Genomic DNA, 20,328 nt, shown 5'->3' with positions numbered 1-20,328 from the left:
TCCCTGGAGGCATTTCAAAGCCTTGGAGCTGTGGTGCTGAGGGCCACGGTTCAGTGCTGAGCTGGCAGTGCTGGGTTCAGGCCTGGCCTGCAGGATCTGAAAGGTCTTTTCCAACCCAAGGCATTCTGTGATCCCAGAGCTCCAAAACCATGACTCCCACAGCCAGGGAGCTTCCACAAAGGAAAGGGAGAGCTTGGAAACAGGCTCCAGGCTCACTGCTGCCCCAAGATCTCCTCAAGCTCTGTTCTCCTGAGGGCTGCCCCAGCTGAACCTGCCCCCAGAGCCAGGCTCCTCTGGCCACCTGGGGATGGAACATCTTGCTTGCTCTCTCAGGCAGCCAGCTGGGAAAGCTGCAGATGCAAACCAAGCCCCAGGTGGCCACAGAGCAGCCATTTCCCTTGGAAGCCTCTCCAGATACTCACCACCTCTGCCTGGAAGGCTGCAGGGATGGGGCTCTGATTGCAGAGCTGCAGACTGCGGGAGACGTCCTGCAGAACTGGGATGCTGCCAAAGTTGATCTCTTGGGGCTGCACAGAGACAACTGGGCCCTGCCCAATGCTCACCAGGTGGATTTCCTGCTCCAGCAAGCAGGGAGGGGGGAGAGAGAGAGAAAAAAACACACTCTAGGGAAAGCTGGCAAGGGTTAGACAGCTCTGAGGCTGCTCCTGGACAGGAGAGAGCTCTGCCTGCTGGCAGTTGGCAGTGTTGGAAGCCTGACCCAGGAGGCCTGCAGCAAGGGTGGGCTCTGGAGGGAGCCCAGCTGAAAGCCACAAGCTGCTGTTGTCAGGGGGAAAGAAACCAGCCTGCCCAGCCTGCTGTGCCAGCAGCAGCTCTCCTGCCTGTGCCCTGTGCCTGCTTCCAGCCCTGCTGCTGCTCAGGCTTGCCCCAAGCCATCCCTTTGCTGCAGAGCCTTCTCAGCTCATTCCCAAGGCAGCCTTTGCCTCAGCAGCACTCTGGGCTGTCCCTGGGTGCTCCTCCCCAGGAGCCCCACGGGAGCAGCAGCTGCTGCTGCTCTCCTCACAGCAGAGGAGGAGAGCCAGGGAGGCTGCTGGCTCATGAGCCCATCTGCCCTGTCCCCAGTGCCCTGCTGTGGCACACGCTGGTCACCAGCCCAGAGGGCACCACCCTGCCTCTCCTCTCGCCGCCACCCGCTGCCAGGGATCCCTCTGGCACAAGTTCCCTCGGCCCTGCCAGCAGCCCTCTACCCTTCAGGCCCCAGCAAGCCCTGGGGCACAGAGCAGACTCACCAGGGGGTGTCCTGCACAGCCAAAGACAGCCACAGAGGCAGGAGTGTCCTGGCTCCCTAGTGCCTGGGCCACCAGGGTCAGGGGCATCTCCACGGAGCTGTGAGGCTGAATGATGCCACAGGGCACAGGGCTGGAGTACAGCACAGCAGCCTCCTCCTGCTGCTCCTGGAAGGGGGAGGAGCACAGCATGGCATGGCCTGCAAGGGACCTTTCAAGCTCCTCCACTCCAAGCCCCTGCACTGAGCAGGGACATCTGCACCTAGAGCAGGCAGCTCAGAGCCCCCCACAGCCCGGCCTGGCAGGGCCCCAGGCAGCTCAGAGCCCCCCACAGCCCGGCCTGGCAGGGCCCCAGGCAGCTCAGAGCCCCCCACAGCCCGGCCTGGCAGGGCCCCAGGCAGCTCAGAGCCCCCCACAGCCCGGCCTGGCAGGGCCCCAGGCAGCTCAGAGCCCCCCACAGCCCGGCCTGGCAGGGCCCCAGGCAGCTCAGAGCCCCCCACAGCCCGGCCTGGCAGGGCCCCAGGCAGCTCAGAGCCCCCCACAGCCCGGCCTGGCAGGAAGGCACAAAACAAGCAGGGAGCCTTGGACAGTCTCAGCATCCTCAGGGGCTCCCAAAGCTGCTGTACTCCCCAGCAGCCACGTTTGGGCTGGCAGAGCAGCTTCTTCCCACCCTCTGAGCTCTCCTGCACGACAGCAGCCCAGAGCCCAGAGCCCAAAGTGCTTCCCAAAGGGCTGCCCAAGGTTGCTCTGCAGGAGGGTTCCCATTGCCCTGCTCCCTAAGGTCCCATTCGGGTTGGGTCCTGTTCTCAGCGCACTGGAAAGCATCAAGGTCTCTCTCTCCCAAAGGCCTTTTCTCCCCAGCACAGCCTGGCTGAGCCCTGGGGGCAGGAGGTGGGGGTGATGCCAACCTGAGGCAGCAGTGCATAGCAGCCTGGCAGGTCGCTGTCGTTCACCAGGGTCAGCAGCTGCTGGGCAGGGAGCTGCAGGTAGCAGCGGCCGAAGGTCACCACGGGCTTGGGCACTCGCAGAGCAGGAACCACACACCTGGGCAGAGAGAGGGCCAGAGGCAATGGAGACACTGGCAGAGGAGAGGCTTCCTGACTCCTGAGACGGCCTGGCAGGGAGCAGAACACAGCTGCCTGGGGCAGAGAGGCTGCAAAGTGCCCCCAGCAGCCTGGCCTGGACCTGCGGTGCTGTGGCCAGCAGGAGCGGGGCAGGGATTGGCCCCCTGGGCTCAGCACTGCTGAGGCCACACCTCACATCCTGGCAGCAGCTCTGGGCTCCTCACCCCAAGAAGGGCACTGAGGGGCTGCAGTGGGGCCAGAGAAGGGCAACAGAGCTGGGGAAGGGGCTGGAGGACAGGGCTATGGAGGAGCAGCTGAGGGAGCTGGGGGGGTTTGGCCTAGAGAGGAGGAGGCAGAGCAGAGCCCTCCTGGCTCTCCACAAGTCCCTGAAAGGAGGCTGGAGCCAGCTGGGGCTTGGGCTCTGCTCCCAAGGAGGAAGGGAGAGGACAAGAGAAATGGCTCCAGGCTGGGCCAGGGGAGGGGCAGTGCCAATCATTCACAGGATTGCTGTGCCCTTTAGGCAAGGGCTCAGGGCCAGGCCTGTCCATTCTGGGCAGATGCTCCTCAAGGTGGCTGCTGTCAAAGCCTGGTCTTCCCATCTCTGGCTGGCCAGAAGCAGCTCCTGGAGCCAGCCTTCTCCTGTGCAGCTGGAGCCAGCAGACCCCATGGCAGGGGCTGGGTGCACCAGGAGAGCCAAAGGGCTGCAAGGAAAGTGCTGGTACCTGGCTGTGAGGGGCAGTGAGAGCAGCTCCTGGCCCACACCATCCACATCCACCACCAGTGCCAGCTTGTAGGTGCCCAGGGTGTTGGAGCACAGGGTGACCTGGGGGGAAAGCAAAGCACCAAACACTTCCCACAGCTGCTCTCCTGCCATTGCCATGCCCTGGGAAGCAAAGGGAGGGCTTTGCCCTAGGTCTGCTGCTCCATGTGCAGAGCACAGGCTCTGGCAGCACCACAAGGCTGCTGGCAAGAGCTGCTTGGAGAAATGTCCTTGGCAGCTGCCAGGCCCTGTGTGAGAGGAATGCAGGCACCAGCAGAGCCATCTTGTGCTCAGCACTGCCTGGCAGCTAAGGGCCCAGGCTCTGCTCTTCACTGAGCAGCAGAAGTGCAGGGCAGAGCTGCTGACTCCAGCAGAAGCACTCCAGCTGTGCAGTGGGAAGCTGCTGCAGAAGCTTGGCCCAGCAGAAGCTGCTCAGCTGCCAGAGCTTTTGCAGTGCCACTGAGATGACTGCAGGCAATCCAAGTGTGGGGCAGGAGCTGCAGCTTCTGCCTGCAGAATCCAAAGGCTGCTCCTTCAGGAAGGTGCCAGAGGCCAGCCCTGCTGCAGGGCTCTGCCTGGCCTCCCCCTCCCAGCCAGCAGCACTGAAGCCCTCTCCCAGAGCAGGGAAGCCTCAGCCCCAGCTGCCGAAGCCCCTCTGGCCCCACCGCTCCCTACCTGGATGTCCACGAAGCTCTTGGCACAGATGGTGCCTCTGCAAGGGCTGATGGTGAACTCACAGGGCCTGAGGAGCCCCGTGGCTGCCCTCCTCCAGGAGGGGAGAGAGTTGTCCAGCAGCTGGGCAGCGCTGGGCACGCTGGGCTCTGCTGTGCCATCCCCGGGCAGGCGGAGGGCGAAGGCCAGGGGCAGCGGGGAGGCGTTGGTGAGGCGACAGGACAGGCTGTGAGGGAAGCCTAGGGGAGAGGACACAGCTCTGCACCTCTGCACACAGCTCCTCTGCCTCCTGCTGCCCAGAGCCTGGCATGCTCAGACTGCACTGGGGCTTGGGCTCTCCTCACTCTGAGCTACAGCTGCTGGGGAAGCCAAGCAGCTCTGTGCTGGCACTGCTGGGGGACAACTCATTCCCCATCAGGCAGCCAGCTGCCCTCCTGGCCAGGAAGGCCAAGGCTCTCCTGGGCTGCATTCAGGAGAGTGTGGCCAGCAGGGCATGGGGGAAGCCTTCAGCTGCCAAGGCCTCAGCCATGCCAGCAGCTAATGAGGACACTTCTCCTCTTGGATCCCCTGGTTCTGCCTGCTGGCATTCCTCTTGCTTTGGCTCTTCACAAGGAAACCAAGAGGCAGAGCAGGGATGGAGGGAGGGGAGGATGCAGCTCAGCAAAGGCCAGCAGTTCTCTCACAAGTCCAGCAGCAGGAGGAAAACAGAGAGGGATCCTGGCCAGGCTGCTCCTGGCTCTTCAAGCAGCCCAGAACTGGCTTCCCATGCACACCTGAGACCCCCTCAGGACAAAGCCTTCTGTCAGACTCAACTGCAGCACCAGAATCTGCATCTCAGGCAGCAGAGCTGGGCTTCTGCTGGGCAAGGAGAAGGAGCCCAGGGCTCTGAGCACACCAGGGCCTGAGGCAGAGCTATTCCTTGGCCACATTGCCTGGCAGGGGAAACCCAGTGGCCCTCCCAGCCCCAATGAACATCTGACACTACAGCTCGGGGGGGTGGGGGTGGAAATGGTGTCCAGGCCTGACAACAACATTGAGCCACAGCAGGCACAGGCTAGTCCACAGCTTCAACTCCCTTCTGCTGCAATCCCAGCCCCTGGGCCCTCCTGGGACTGTCACAGCCATCCTGCTGCCAAGGACTGGCAGCCTGGGGCTGATGAGGGACACCACAAGACACCGGCTGCTAGTCCCTGGGGCCTCTTGGATCTCATGATGGCAAAACACTGCCTGAGCAACCTGCAGCCCTGCTTCAACATCCTGAAGGCTGCTCTGGAGGGCCACAGGTGCTGGAGGCTCTGAGGCTGCACTCTGGGGCTGCAGAGCCCTCAGGCTGTGCTCCAAGGCCAGGCCACACTCACCATAGGAGACGTCCCCGAAGCGCAGGCAAGGGACATCGAAGTGCAGAGAAGGTGCAGAGACACAGCCCCTGTGGGGACACAGCAGAGGAGGCCTTGGCTTGGCTGCAGAGCACTGCAGAGCCTGCAGCTTGCACTGCTGCTGGCATGCAGCAAAGCTGCTCTCACAGCACAGGGGGCTTCAAGCAGCCTCTCACCTGACAGTCAGGGTCACAGGCTCAGGGGATCCTTCCACACAGAAGCTGAACTCTTCTCTGAAGTGCCCCAGGCTGCTGGGACAGAAGCAGACCTGGACACCCTGGGACCCACCTGGCAAAACCAGGCCCTGACAGGGGGAGAAGCTGAAGCAGGAGCCCAGAGCTGTACTTGGAGGGACCAAGCTGAAGGAGGCATCGATGGCTCCTTTGTTGTGCAGAGTCACCTGCAAGACATCCAATGGGAACACCTGAGGAGCCTTCCTCCCTCCCTCCCTCCCTCCCTTCCCTCTCTCCCTCCCTCCCTTCCCTCTCTCCCTCCTTCCCTCTCTCCCTCCCAGCAGGCTGATGTGTGTCCTGGTCAAACACCTCACAGCTGGAAGAGGCAGAAGCTGCTGCCTGCTGCTGCTTGGCAGAAACCAAAGGACAGTTCTGCCTGTGGGGGGTTCATGCAAAGCAGCCAGAACTGGAGAGAATGAATCCTAGAAGGGGTTGGGCTGGAAGGAACCTTCAAGCTCATCCAGTTCCAGCCCCCTGCCATGGGCAGGGACCCCTCCCACCAGCCCAGGCTGCTCAAGGCCTCATCCAGCCTGGCCTTGAACACCTCCAGGGAGGGGGCACCCATGACCTCCCTGGGCAACCTGTGCCAGTGCCTCCCCCCCAACACACTGCAAAGAATTTCTTCCTTCTCTCCAGGGCCAGGCTGCCCTCCTCCAGCTTCACCCCATTCCCTCTCACCCTGGCACTCCCAGCCCTTCTCCAAAGTCCCTCCCCAGCTACTGGCAGCTGCTCTAAGGTCTCCCTGGAGCCTTCTCTTCTCCAGGCTGAAGAGCCCCAACTCTCCCAGCCTGTGCCCACAGTGGGACTTCCCCCCAAGCCCTGCCAGCCCCTGCTGCTCACCACATAGCTGTTGGTGGAGCCAAGCAACACCTGCCCAAGGTCCAGCTGCTCCAGGCTGAAGCAGAGCCAGGGCCCTCGGCCTTCCCCTTGGATGTGCAGAGGCAGCCTGGCCTCCCGGCCTGGGGAGAGAGTTCCATTGGATGAGGCCTTGAGGGGGGCAGGGACCTTCCAAGGGCAGCCAGCCCAAGCCCCCTGCCCTCAGCAGGAGCAGCTGCAAGCAGAGCAGGTGGCTCTGAGCCCCAAACAACCTGAGCTGCAGTGGTTCCAGGCAGGGGAAACCTGCCCCCTCCCGGGGCACTTTGGGCCAGGCTCTCAGCACCCTCAGGGTCAAACATTCTAGGGGGATGAGGAGGGCAGCCAAGGGGCTTGGAGGAATCAAGGAGCAACAGGAACTGACTCCCCACTGAAACCTCCTGGGGCTCCTCTTTCAGGCACCTTGCCTCTGGGACAGACTCCAGCCTGAGAGCACAGGGGAGCAGCTGCTTTGCAATGCTCCTCTTGCACAGCCCCAGGAGAGGAAGGGCCAGCAGGGCCTGGCAGGAGCAGGCTCCTCTCTGCCAACACAGAGCATTTGCCCAGCTCTGCCTCCCAGAGCCCCAGAGCAGCTCAAGGGCTGTGTGCAAGCAGCTCTCCTACTGCTCTGCAATGCCAAACCTCTCCTGGAGATCCAGCCCTGCTGCCAGGGATGGACATCTCCCTCAGCAGAGCAGAAGGCCCAGAGGCAGCAGCTCAGCCCTGGCAAGGTTTGCAAGCAAGCCTTCCCTTGCCCAGCTCTGACAAGTGCAGCTGGGGCAGGAAGCCATTTGGGGAACACAAGCCCTGGGCTGGCACTGGAGGTGGCACTGGCCAAGGGAAGCAGGCCCAAGTGCTGGGCAAGTCAAAAGCTGATCCCTGGCATGGGTGTCTGTTGGCTTGGGGCAGGAAGGAGAGCAACAAAGCAGCAGAGCAGGGTTGGTGCTTTCAGCACCCTCCAGGAATGGGAGCTGGGCTGCTGGACCTCCACGGGCTCTGGAGCTGAGGCAAAGCATCAGGCTCCCTGGAGGAAGCCTGCAGCAAGCTCCCACCCTTGAGACACAGCCTGAGCAGCACCCTGCAGAGGTGGAGAGGAAGGACAAGGAAGCCTGAACCTGGCTGCAAGCACTCCCTGCCCTGGGCCAGCACAGCAAAGCCACCACCTCTGGAAGGGCAGAGCTGGGGGCAGGGATGGCTGCTGCCACCCACAGCCTGAGCACACTGCAGGGAGACAGCAGCAGCACAGAGCTCAGCCAGCAGGCTGCTGGGGCTCAGCTTGCCAGGGAGAGCCTTCTCCTGCTGAGCAGAGCCAGCCCTGAGCAATGCCACCCAGGGGAAGCACAGCCTCAGAGCTGCCAGGGGACAATGCCCAGGCAGGGAGAAGCAGCTGCTGGCCAGAGATGCTCCTGGGGAGGGCACCCCGCACTCAGGGGGAGGAGATCCAGGGGCTGGGAGCACTCTGGAACTCAGCTCCTACCACCTCAGGAGCCCCAGGATGCCTGCAGGCAAGGAGGACTCCTCTGGGAGGGAAAGGGGCTGGAGGGGCTTAGGGGCCACTGAAGCTGCTGAGGTCTGTAGCTCCTCAGCCTTCACAGCCTCCTCCCAGCAGGGCAAACCCAGGGCAGGAACCCTGAGCCCTTCCCTGCCTCCCGTGGGATCTGGGATCCAGAGGCAGTGTCCTGAGCCCTGCCCTTGGCCAGGAGAGCAGCTGGGAGCCACAGGGACAGCAGGCACGGGTCCTGTTGGCCACTGACCCTTCCTAGCAGCTAGAGCAGGAGCCAGGGGGCTGGAAGGTTGCTGGGGCCTGGCCTGCAGCCTGGGGCAGAGAGCAGCAGGAAGAAGCTGTACCTGAGATGGCACAGTAGAGCCTTGCTTCATAGACTCTGGCTGCCTGGGGCCTGAAGGTCACCTGGATCTCAGCTGAGGAGTTTGGCCACACCTCTCCCTCCTGGAAGAGAAGATGGCAGCAAACCATTGATCTCCAAAGCTTCCAGCTCAGGTTTGCAGCCACAGCCCTGCAGCCTCCCTTCAGAGCAGCAAGGCAGAGCGAGGAGCAAACACCACATGTGCTGGGCTGGGGGAGGAGAGGCAGACACAGGCACAGCTCTGCATGGGAACCTGCTCCAGAAGGGAGGGAAGCCTGGGAAAGCAGGAGCCTGAGAAGGCTGGGCAAGGCAGAAGGGGAGAGAGCCATGGAGCAGCCCACTTCTAGCCAGCCCCAGAGCCCAGTGTGGAACATCCCCAGAGCCAGTGAGGAAAGATTTCCACTCCCGGGGCTTGAGGCCAGGCTACACTTGGTGTCCCTCCATCCTTACCTGGAGCCCCAGGAGCCTGCACTGGGGGCAGCCAGACTCCTGCCCCTCACCTGCCTGCCCCTCACCAGCTCAAGAGCAGGTTCAGCTGGTTGTGGAGAGGCAGTGCAGCTGCCACCAAGCAGGAGCCCTGGCACACACTCCCAAAGCAGCTCTGACACACCACAGGATGCTCCCAGTGCTGCTCAGCTCCCACTCTCTCCAGCAGCCCTACTGCTCTGCCACAACCTCCTGCTCCCATCCTGCTGCTGCCAGCTGCTGTGCTGGGACAGTGCAGTGGTGCTGCTGCTGCTGGCTCTCAGCCTTCCCTGGGCTCCAGGAGGAACCAGCAAGAGCAGCTGAGCCCTTCCTTCCCAGCAAACTCATTTCAGCTCTTTGGGAAGAAAGAAAGGAAGGAAGAGGTTGGGATGGCTGCAGGGTTTCCTGCCAGAGGAGAAGGGATCTTGCCCTGCTCAGGCAGCAGCATTCTCCACCTCAGAGCACACAAAGGCTGCCAGCAGGGCTGGGCTTGGGGCAAGGATCTTGGGCTTTGGCTGCCAGAGACAGAGCAGCAAACTGCTCTCTGGCCCCAGGGGCACCTCAGCTCCCAAAGCCCCTTGCAAGCTGCCAGCCTTGGGCCCAGGCTCAGAGGTGACCCTGGGAGGGAGGTTCCCAGCCGGTGCCATCCCAGGTTCCAGGAGGGGATTGCTCCTGCCACGACTCAGCTGAACTTTGCCTCCTCTCCTTCCCTTCTTCAGCTGGGTTGGGACCTGGCAGTGCTGTGACAGCCTCTGGGAAGCCCCAGAGCCCACAGGGAGGGGATGGCCTTGCAGCTGAGCCTGCAGAGCCCTCTGAAGGCTGGCAGGACGCTGAGGCAGTGCCCTTCTGTTGGAGCCCTGGCAGCAGAGCTCAGCTGCCAGCAGGCTCTCGCCCTCTGCCGGGAGCCTGCAGCTCCCAAAGGCTTTGGGCACCGCGCTGCGCCCCCGGGGCTCCAGCCCTGAGCTCTTCTCTCTGGGCACAGCGAGCCGGGGGCAGGCTCTGCCAAGGGACCTCCCCCAGGCAGGAGGAGGAATGGGGGCTCTGGGCTGGGGCTTACCAGCGGCTCGATGGTGAAGATCTGGGAGCGCAGCAGGGCCTCTGCTTGCGCCTTCGCCCTCTGCTGCTGGCAGATGTGGGAGAGCCGGGAACGGCGTCCTTGGAGAGCAGGCTGCTTCCTGGGCTCCTCGGGGGGATGTGGCTTGAACTGCCCCTGCAGCCTGCAGCCCAGAGCCAAAGCCCAGCAGCCCATCAGGCAAGGGCAGCGGCAGCAGCCCTGCAGAGGCTCTGCCAGAAGGCCTCGGGGAGGCACAGCAGCGGCACAGCAAGGGGCTGCCCCCGAGCCCCCGGCTCCCAGCCCCAGCCCAGCACCCCTGCCTCTTCCCAGCCCACTTGCACTCCATGCTTGCAAGCTCTGAAGAGCTCTGTGCAAGCCAGCAGCCCCCCCAGAGCCTTCCTGCCTCACAGCCACTGCCACAGCTGATGGAGGCTCCAGCAGCAGCAGCCTCCAGTGGCTTTTCCTCCCCTAGAGCTGCCCAGGGCTGCTCTTGGCACAGCCTGAGCTTGCACAGCAGCCACACACTGGGCAAGGCAAACCAGAGAGCAACCCGGGGCTGGCCCAGCCCCACTGAAGCTGCTTTGCTCAGAAGCCCCTGAAGAGCCCTCCAGCTGAAGGCACTTTCCTCCCCAGCTGTGGCTTCAGACTAACTGCAGCTCCCTCCATGCCCCCGGGGCTGGAAGGACACCCAAGGCTTCCCCAGCTCCCCCAGGCTTTGCAGTGTGCTTTCCAGCTCAGCCCCTGGGCTCCAGGTGTTCCTCTGCTGCCTGATGTGGCAATTTCCCAGCTTCCCCACAGCCAGCCTTTGGAGAGCCTGCCCCATCTCCCACCACCACAAAGACACAGGTGCTGGAAGCCAAGGGGGCTTCCAAGGGCTGCCTTGCTCCACCCTCCCTGCAGAGCCCTCCACCTCCCAACTCTGCTCAGCCTCTAAGGAAGGCTGGAAATAGCTCCTGGTGCTGGAAACTGGGACAGCAGGAGGCAGTTAACAGCCTGCAGCAGGATGGCCTCAACCTTCCGGGCCCCTGAAGCACTCTGCCCTGCACAGGGCTGGGAAAGGAGCCTGCCAGCTTGTGCCAGCTGCAGCAGGAGAAGCTGCAGTGAGTAGCAGCAGAGTTGTGCTGCCTGCAGCTGTGCTCAGTGCTGCTACTCAGTGCAGCCCAGCACTGAGCCTTGCCTCAGCCTCGTGGACCCTCTGGAGCCCAGAGATCTCTGCACCTCAGTGCTTTGTGCCCCCACAAAGGCAATTTGCTCTCTGGGGAAATCCAGGCCCTGCAGTTCCTCCCCAAGACACCATCCTCAGCTGGAGTGTGGATGCAGCTGGGAAGGGAAGTGCTGAGCTCCAGTACCCCAAAGCCCAGGGGTCCAGGCCTTGGTGCTGTGGGGGCTTTCCTGGCCTCCACCACTGCAAAGCACCCAGAGCCCTGGAGGCCAGCCTTGAGTGTCACCCTTGGAGAGGGATCTGCCTGCAGTGCAGCTTTCCAACCCACCTCTGCTGCTGCTGCTCCTCCTCCTCCTGACTAGCAGCAGCCTTCCACTGGAAGTGAGCTCTCACATCACTGCCATTGTGGATGAGCAGGGTGCTGCGGGTGCTCAGCGACACGTAGGTCTTCTGCATGGCCAAGGAGCTCCTGTCCAGCCTGATGTTCACATCCACAGCTGTGCCACTGAGGCTGCTGTGAATGTCTTCTCCTGGAAGAAAGCAGAGGGGAGTCTCTGCTCGTCTCACTTGCAAGCTGCAGGAGCATTTGGATCCTTCCTACCAGCCCCAGACAGCTCCAGTGCTCGCTGCAGGGCTGCAGCACCACAGCAGCACCCAGGGAGCACAGCAGGCTGCCCAGGAGCCAAGGGCAGCAACAGGCACAAAGCAAAGCTCTGCTGCAGGCAGAGGAAACACACCCCCAGGGCATCTGTGAGCAAGGCTCTGCTTCTGCATCAGCTCTGCTGAGCCAAGGCTGTGGGCAGCATTTGGAGGTCACACCTTGGCTCCCCACTTACTCCTCAAGGGCCTGGGGAGGCTGACACTTCTCCTGGGGCCTGAGCTGGGCTTCTCCTGCCCCAGGATAAATCTGACAGCTCTCCAAGGAGGCAGGGAGCACTTCCTGCCCAAGCCCAAGAGCCTTTTAGTGCTGAAGCTGTGAGGTGTGGGATGGAGATGGGGAGAGGAGAGTGCAGCAAAAGGCTCTGAGGCCAGCCCAGGGAGAAGCAGAGCAGGGGACAGAGGAGTGCCAGAGGCCCTGGGCACCACAGAGTCTGGCTGAGCCCTGCCCTCCTCCTGTCACCCCTCAGGCCCAGCACTGGCTGGGAACCAAAGCTGAGCCTCTGCAGGGGGCAGCCAAGGACACAGAGTGCAGGCAGGCAGTGCCCAGCACTGACCTGAGTCACAGTGCAGGCTCAGGACCCCGCGGTGCTCCCCGCTCCGCAGCGGCAGGAACTCCACAGCCACCTGCACGGCGTCCCCGACCCCCAGAGCTCCCACACAGGGCTCAGCAGAGAATGGGCTGCAAGAGAGAGACAGCAGGGCTGCTGCAGGGAGCCTGCAAGAGACCTTTCAGCTCCAGTCCAACCATGCTCCCATTGCTAGGTCACCACCAAACCCTGGCCCTCAGCACCGCACCAACCCCCCAGGGATGGGGACTCCACCACTGCCCTGGGCAGCCTGGGCCAGGCCTTGACAACCCCCAAGGGGCAGAAATGGTTCCTCATGGCCCAGCCCAAACCTGCCCTGGCACAACTGAGGTCATTTCCTCGTGGCCTATCACTTGTTCCTTGGGAGCAGAGCCCAAGGCCTGCCTGGCTCCAGCCTCCTGTCAGGGAGCTGAAGGATCCCAGAAGATCTGCCCTCAGCCTGCTCCAGGCTAAATCAACCCCAGATCCCTCAGCTGCTCCTCACAAGACTTTTGCTCTAGACCCTTCACCAGCTTTGTAGTCCCTCCTGGAGCCAGCCCAGCACCTCAATGTCCTCCCTGTAGTGAGGGGGCCAAAAGTCCTTGCAGTACTCAGGCTGTGAATCCAGTACCCAGTGCAGGGGTACACTGCCCTGCTCCTGTTGGCCACACCACGGCTGACCCAGGCCAGGATGCTGTTGGCCTGCTCAGCCACCTGGGCACAGGCTGGCTCAGCTTCAGCCTCTGTTGAGCAGCACCCCAGGTCTTTGCTGGGCATCTTTCCAGCCACTCTTCCCCCAGACTGGAGTGTGGCAGGGGGTTGCTGTGAGCCAGCTACTGGACCTGCCACTTGGCCTTGATGAACCTCATGCCATTGGCTTGGCCTTTGACCCAGCCTGGCCAGGTGCCTCTGTAGGTTAACAAGCAGCTGAGCACTGCTGCCCAGCTTGGGCCTGTCTGCAAACTGACTGAGGCAGCCTCAATGTCCTCACCCAGGGCGTTGAGAGAATGTCCAGGAGAACTGGCCCCAGCACTGAGCCTTGGGGAACCCCACTGGGGAGCAGACACCCAGTGGAGTTAGCTCCCTTCACTGCAGACAGCAGAAGGAAAAGCAACCCCCCGGGATCAGAAAGAGAGCTCCTGGCTCAGTGCTGAGGAGATTCAGCCCTCAGAAGGGCCTAGAGGAGAAAATGACATCAGGTCCCCCCCACACCACACTGCACCCAGCTCCCTGCAGTGAGGCTGCAGAGCCCAGCTGCTGGCAATGCCACCAGAGCAGGGCTGCTGGAGAGCACAGGGCTGGAAGAGCTGCTGGCACTCAGAGCTTCCCCCTGGCTTCCTGCCAGCCAGAAACCTGGCCTGCAGAGCTGCAAAGGGCAAGGCAGCTCCTGGCCCAGGAGATCCCAGCCTAGGAAGCAGCCAGGGCCGGGCCAAGCCTGGCCTGCAGAGCAGAGCAGGATGCTGAGCTCCTCACCTCTGAGTGCTGAGGCTGTAGTGAGCCTCCCGCTGGCCCAGGTTGCGCAGCAGCAGAGTCCTCTGGGTGCTGTGCCTGACCGGGCAGAGGGAGAAGTGCAGCTGCTGGGGGAAGTCCAGCACAGCCTGGGCACCTACAGCCCGGATGGGCACAGGGAACTCCTCCCTCTGGGTGACACACAGCAGCTGGTGGCAGTAGTCCTGCAGGGAAAGGAAGAGCCTCAGCAGGCTGCAGGCAGTGCCGGCCCCGGGGCAGAAGGGAAGCTGCTGGGCTCTGGCTGGCTGCCAGCTGTGGCATCTTCAAGAACTCTGCCAACCAAACCAAAGCAATTCCATGCTTCTAGAAGCACCCCATGCTGTGTGCTGAGCCTTGTGGGAGCACCCCCTGCCCCCATTTTGCAGGGGAACACGGGCATGGCTTGGAGCAGCTACAGGAACAAGGAGCTCTGTGTGCCCAGCACCCACAGCATGGCTGGGAGGGTGCTGGAGCACTGGGCCAAGCTGCCCAGAGAGCTGCCCAGAGCCACAGACCAGTGGGGCTTGGAAGGCTCCTCTGGAGAGCATCCAGTCCACCCCCCCTGCTAATGAGGCTGTGCCTCTGTTGTGGAGTCTCCTCCTCTGGAGAGCTTCCTAACCCTCCTGGACATTGCCATCCTGGGCAAGCTGCTGTGGGTGTCCCTGCTCCAGCAGGGGGGTTGGGCTGGGTGAGCTGCAGAGCTGCCTCCCAGCCCCCACCATTCCATGACTCTGAGAAGCAGCAGGCACGAAAAATGCTGGCTCCAGAGCTCAGCTTCTGTTGTCTGCCTGCTGTGGCCAGCAGGACAGCCAGGAGGTGAAAGCAGTTTGCCAAGGTGCTGCTCCACACTCTGCTCAGGCCCACTTTGCTTCCTCCAAGCCACAGGTCACTCTTGAACAGACTTTTGGATTCAGCCAGGCAGTAAAGCCATGAGGAGGCAGCAGTGGACACAGCCTAGAAAGCAGCACCTTGAGAGGCTGCCCCCAAGCCTCACCCTGAAGCCAAGGAAGGTCACCCGAGGAGCCCCAGCAAGGAGAAAGAGCCCTGCAGCACCCCAGTGCCTCCTGCCCAGGAGAGCAGCATCTCCAGCATGGGAAAGGCTTTCTCCCGGTCTGAGAGCCAGTGCAAGCCTCCTGAAAGCAGGAGAGCTCCTCAAAGCCCAGCCCAGCTGCCCTGCTCTGCAGCCAGCCCTGCAGCTGCACCTTCCACTGAAGGCAGCAACCTCTTGAGACCTGCAGCCTCACCTTGTGCTCCTCGGGGGTGAAAAGGATGCGGTAAGTAGAGGCCATGCCAGGTGCTACCTTCTGCCTCACACCCATGGGGCCAAGCAACTTGAAGTAAGGAGAGGTCTCCAGGATGACCTTCACCCACTGAGGAACCTGCAGGGAAGACACAACTGGGATTTTGCCACCTGTGGCACTGTGAGAAGAAACCTGGCCATGGCCAGCTGCATCCTTCCTTCCCAAGGCACTTCCAGCACAGAGCACCAGGCTGGAGCCAAGTTCCTGCTGCCTGGGCAAAGGAGCTCTGGGACATGGGCTGCAGGCCCAAGCCCTGCTGTGAAGCAGAGCCAGAGGAAAGGAGAAACTGAGGCCCATTTTAATGAGGAAAGGGGAAAGAGCAGCACAGTGTCTGGGGTCAGTGTGGAGCACACCAGTGTCCCAGGGGCCTCTTGCCAACACTCCCAAGCCAGGCACCAGAGCAGGAGTGGCTCTGTTCTCCCCAGCAGTAACTGAGAGGGACCACACTTTGCAGCCTTCCTTGCCAAAGGGCCTTCTCTTTCCAGCCACAGCCCTGGCAAAGCCTCTTCTCTCAGCACACACCTGGCCTGCTCTTGCTCTTCCCCCACAGCTTTTGTTCTCCCTTTGTTTCCCCCAGGAGGCAGGTGTGGGGAGGAGCTCCTTCCCCTGCTCTCATGCAGGCTGCTTCTGCCTTCCCAGCTGCCCTCCTCTCCCCTTCCCATCTTGCTCTCCATTGCAGAGCAGCAGCTTCCAGGAGGCTTTGCTGTTGCTGAGCCCTCTCTGCCTCCAGCACCCTGCCTGCTGCCTGGCAAGAGAACCCCCTGTGTGCACAGGCTTCTCTCCTGGAGCCCTTTTGCACCCAGCTCCTCTCCTCCCTCCTGCCTCTTCCCACCAGCTTGCTCTGGGCACCTGCCCCACTCCAGCAAATGTTTCCCCAGCTGAAATCCAGAGAGTCTCAAACGTTCCCCTTGCCACAGGAACAAAACTGCTGGCATCTGGCAGCATTTCCCTGCTCCACTTCTTTGGGGAATCTCCTCAGCACCACCAATTCTTTCCAAGCACAGGTGGAGACCTTCAGGAGGAGATGGCTCTGGATGTGCTGTGGTGCTCCAAAGGGAAAGCAGAGCTCCAGAAAAGCCCCAGCAGGGCTGAATGAAGCTCAGCAGGACCCCAAGTGGCAGCTCAAGGCCTCCCCTTGCTGCTGCTCCATCAGTCTGTTCCACTGCTCTTTCCAAACACCTCTCCTGGAGCCCCTCCCTAGGCCTTGTCCCAGCATCAAGTGGAGAAGACAGCCCCTGAGCTCTGCCAGTGAATTGCAGAAGCAGCTAAGCAGGCTGTGAGAGGTGGAGATGCCCTCCCCAAAGCCAAGACTAACCAAGGAGCCCTCAGGCTGCGGTGCACACTTGAGCTCCAGCACGAGAAGAGAGAACAACTGGAGAGCCCCCCACATTCTCAGCAAGCCAGGGCTTTCAGTGGCAAGGCTGCTCTCTAGGCAAGCTCCTCTGGGTGAGCTCCCAGCAGCACATGGCAGTGTCAGAGACAGCATGCCCAGAGAGGGCAGGTTCCTCCCACCCCCCAGCACTTACCCTGCCCTTGTTGCGCAGCACCAGCGTCTCTTCGTAGACCTGGTGGGGGAGGTAGTTCTGGAAGAGCACCTCTGCTGGGAGAGGCTCAAAGCAGCTCTGCTGCAGGGCAGCTGGCAGCTGGGGGTGCACAGAGAGCAGGGAGAGGTTCAGCTGCTGGCAGCAGGACTCATGAGTGACAACCCTACACTGCTCTCCAGCCCAGCCCAGCCTCTTGGCGAGTCCCTCTGCCCAGCTCAGCCTGGGCAAGCAGAAGCTCTCCCACCTGGCTCCTGGGTGGCTCAAGAGGAGCTGGGCTGTGCTGAGCAGGCTCAGGCTAAGCAGCTCCTGGGCTGTCTCTCCAGGTTCCCTCTCCCAAACACGGGGCACAGCCCTGTGCTGCTGTGGTCACACAGCACCAGAGCACTCCCTGACAGTGCTGGCAGCACTCATGGAGCAGCTGAGGGCCAGGAATGGACAGGAGGCTCCAGGGGAAACACTCTGGGGATGATCTTTGCTCTGAGGCAGGGAGGCCGAGGCCCACACAGCCCCAAAGAGCTTTGCCAGTGTAAAGCCTGGGAGCTGCTAAGGAGAGAACAGCAGCAGAGGAGGGAAGGCAGGACAAGGAGAGCTGAGTGCTGGCAAGGGTCAGCTCCCTTCTCTGCAGCACTGGGCAGCTGGAGGAGGACTGGACTTGGCAGCTCCTTCTGCCAGGAGCTTTCAGTGGCTCTTTGGTCCTGCTCTGGTGCTGCTGCTTTTGTTCCACTCCACTGCAGCAGCAGCCTGGCAATGCACACAAGCAGCAAATGCTGGCAGAGCAGAGGCACTGCTAGGAGAAAGTTCCTCCCTGCTTTGCCTCCCCTCTCCCAGCTGTGCTGCTGCCACTCCACAGCCCCAGGCAGCTCTCCTGCTGCTCCACACAAGCCATGGCCAGGCTGAAGCCAGCAGCAGCAGCATGCTGCCAGCCCTCTGTGTGCCCAGCTGAGGGCTTCCCAACCTCCTGGGCTGGCCAGGGCAACCCTCAAGCAGTATGTCACAGGTGTGCTGCTGGCAATTGCTGCTCAGCAGCCTCCCTCCCTGCTCTGCCCTCGGGGCTGTGTGCTCTGGCCAGCAGCTCTGGCAGCAAAGCAGCTTGAGGCACAGCTGCAGCAAACACTGAGCCAGACAAGGCACAGCCAGGGGCTGAGGCCCCTCTGCAGCTGGCAGGAGCCTGCAGCCTGCAAAGCCAGCCCCCTGGGAGGGCCCCATCCTGCTGCTCCACCCCAAAGCACCACTGCAGCTGAGTGTGCTCAGTGCTGAGCAACTCCTGCAGGCCTTCAGCCCCACAAGGCCAAGGCTGCCAGCAGCGAAGGAGTCCCAGCCCCAGGCCCTTGGCAGCGACCACCCCAAGCAGCAGCTGCCTGTGGCAGCAGGAGGATGGCAAATGGCAAGCTCCTGCCCTTGTGTCCTGCCCCAGCCTGCCTCCTGCATGGGGCTTGAGTGCCAGGGGCTCAGCTCCAGGAACCCCCCCAGCTGCAGCAGAGCTTCTGCAGCACAGCTCAGGACTTGAACAGCTCAGCAGGGAGCAAGGTCTGAGCTTTCTCCTGGCAGGAGGAACTCAGCACTGCCAGCAGCTGCACAGCACAGCAGGCCCTGGCCAGCCAGCTCTAGAGAGAAGCTGGAGGCAGGCCTGCCACCAGCAGGCTCCTCTCCAAATGCCTCAGCCAACAGCAAGGAACAGGGCAGGAAAAGTTTACCTTTGGACAGGAGGCCTCACTGGAGTCTGCAGGCTGGGGAATCAGGGGCAGGGTCCTGGCCTCAGGCTTGCCCCTCCTGGGAACAGGGGGCAGCTTCCCCTCCAGGCTGCTGCCCCTCTGGGTGGAGACAGGGGGCAGCTTCCCCTCCTGGCTGCTGCCCCTCTGGGTGGAGACTGGGGGCAGCTTCCCCTCCTGGCTGCTGCCCCTCTGGGTGGAGATTGGGGGCAGCTTCCCCTCCAGGCTGCTGCCTCTCTGGGTGGAGACTGGGGGCAGCTTCCCCTCCAGGCTGCTGCCTCTCTGGGTGGGGATTGGGGGCAGCTTCCCCTCCTGGCTGCTGCCCCTCTGGGTGGAGACTGGGGGCAGCTTCCCCTCCAGGCTGCTGCCCCTCTGGGTGGAGACTGGGGGCAGCTTCCCCTCCTGGCTGCTGCCCCTCTGGGTGGAGACTGGGGGCAGCCACATCTTCTGAATGTTGCCCAGCCTCTGCTTGAGCTGGGGCAGCCTCCTCTCCTCAGCCTTGCCACCCCTCTGGATGATCTGGGGCAGGCTCCTCTCCTGAGTGCCACCCAGGCTCTGCTCCATGAGCTCAGGCATCCCCTGCAGGAAGGAGGAGGGAGTCAGCTGAAACACACACCACCAGCACAAGCCACAGCAAGCCCTCTGCTCCTCTTGTCCAAGTGTCACTGAGGAGGAATCTGTGGTCAGAGCTACCAGGCCAATCCTGGGAGCCTGCTGAGGGACCTGCTGCAGTGTTTCACCCCAAAGCATTCCTGAGGCAGAGCAGAAGAGAGCAGCTCCAAGCAAGGGGCTCTGTCCCATGAGCTGCTGCCTGATTTGCTGGGGCATGCCTGGGGCTTGCTGCTCTCTGGGCACTTGTTCCCTCTGTAGTGCTGCTGGATAGAGCCAGGGAGCTCTGAAGAGAGCAGGGCAAGAGTGCTCAGAGCTGCCCCAGCTCTGCCCTTGGCCCAGGCTCCCCAGCCTGCCCTGTGGAGATGGCACTGCTGGGGGAGGCAGAGGAGAGCAGAAAAGCAGCCCTGTGCCAGGACTGAGGTGCAGAGGAGTGTCTCCAAGTCTGAGTTCTCCTTCATTAGCACTTTTCTCTCTGTCCTGGCCTCACAGAGCCCTCCTCAGAAGCCTACAGAGACATCTCCTTGAGAGACCATCAGCACCAGGGCATCTCCAGTCAGGTGAGCTCCAGTCAGCAAAGGGGACAGTTATGGAGAGGAAGGAAGAATTGCCCTGACTCCAGAGGGGTGGCTCTGTGCTCCATGTAGGCTATCCCAGCAGGGTGGGGGTTGGAAGGCACCTCTGGGGATCAGCCAGTCCAACCCTCTTGCAGAAACCCAGAGCAGCTTGCCCAGGATCACATCTAGGTGGGTTTGGAATCTCTCCAGAGAAGGAGACTCCACAACCTCTCTGGGCAGCCTGTTCCAAGGCTCCTCCTTGACCACAGCAGCTACTTACAGTTGCAGGCTGCTTTGCCTCTCTGGCTGGCTTCAGGTGACCAGGTGCTGCCACTGTGCCCTGGAGCCCCTCAGGCATTTTGGAGGGCCTCCTGGAGCGCTGGTTCTGCTCAGTGGCCATGGCTCAGCTCACCTGCAAGGAGCAGCAGCAGACCTTTGAAAAGCCAGAAGCCCACTCCCAGCAAAGCCAAAGGCTCCACAGTGTCTCCAGGCTGGGGCATCCTTCCCCAGGGGAGAGCACCTGGGCTGCCCTGCTGCTGTTTCTGACTCGGGGAGCACAGAGCTCCATTCCCTGGGCAAGAAGCAGAGCTGCTCAGCAGAGTTGCTCAGGGCTGCTCTGCTTGGCTTCAGGGACAGAAATGAGCCAGCAAAGATGACTCCTTGCAGACACACAACTACCACAGTGCCCAGGAGCATTTCTCCATGGAGAATGGGGGCCCTGCTCTTCACTCCCTGACACCCAAACTCAAGGCTCCCTACAGGCACCACAGAGGCTGCAACAGCAGAAAGAAAAGCAGGAAACCACTCAAGGAAGAAGCTCAGCAAGAAATGCTGCAGGGGTGAGAGCAGGGCCACTTAAGGCTTCATCCTAACAGCAGCAGAGGCTCTCCAGCCTCCTTAGCCTACAAGTAGCATGGCTTAACAGGTCCCCCTGAGTGAAGCAGGTCCAGGTTAACTTCTTCCACTCAGCAGCATGGCCACCACCTCTCTTCATCGACACAAAGCTATCAACAGTGAGCTCCACTCTGCTGAGGGGCACCAGTGATCCACAGCCAAGCTGGCACAAGAGGCACTGCCAGCAGCCCTAAGCAACATCCTCTCCCCCTTGCTGAGCCAGCTGCAGATTCTGCAGCAGCACTTGCCAGTG

At 62.1% G+C, this 20,328-nt stretch overlaps 1 pseudogene; it reads right to left on the bottom strand.

Annotated features, from left to right (window-relative positions):
• Positions 1-19,581, bottom strand: part of LOC137458655 (hydrocephalus-inducing protein homolog) — a 62,237-nt pseudogene extending 42,656 nt beyond the window's left edge.
• Positions 19,582-20,328: the final 747 nt, after the last annotated feature.

The sequence above is a fragment of the Melanerpes formicivorus genome, unplaced genomic scaffold, assembly GCF_026170545.1.
Source record: "Melanerpes formicivorus ecotype bairdi unplaced genomic scaffold, bMelFor1.0.p_v2 SCAF_268, whole genome shotgun sequence".
Classification (NCBI taxonomy): Eukaryota; Metazoa; Chordata; class Aves; order Piciformes; family Picidae; genus Melanerpes; species Melanerpes formicivorus.
The sequence above is the reverse complement of the archived record's forward strand: the minus strand, read 5'-3'. Positions and strand labels throughout refer to the sequence as shown.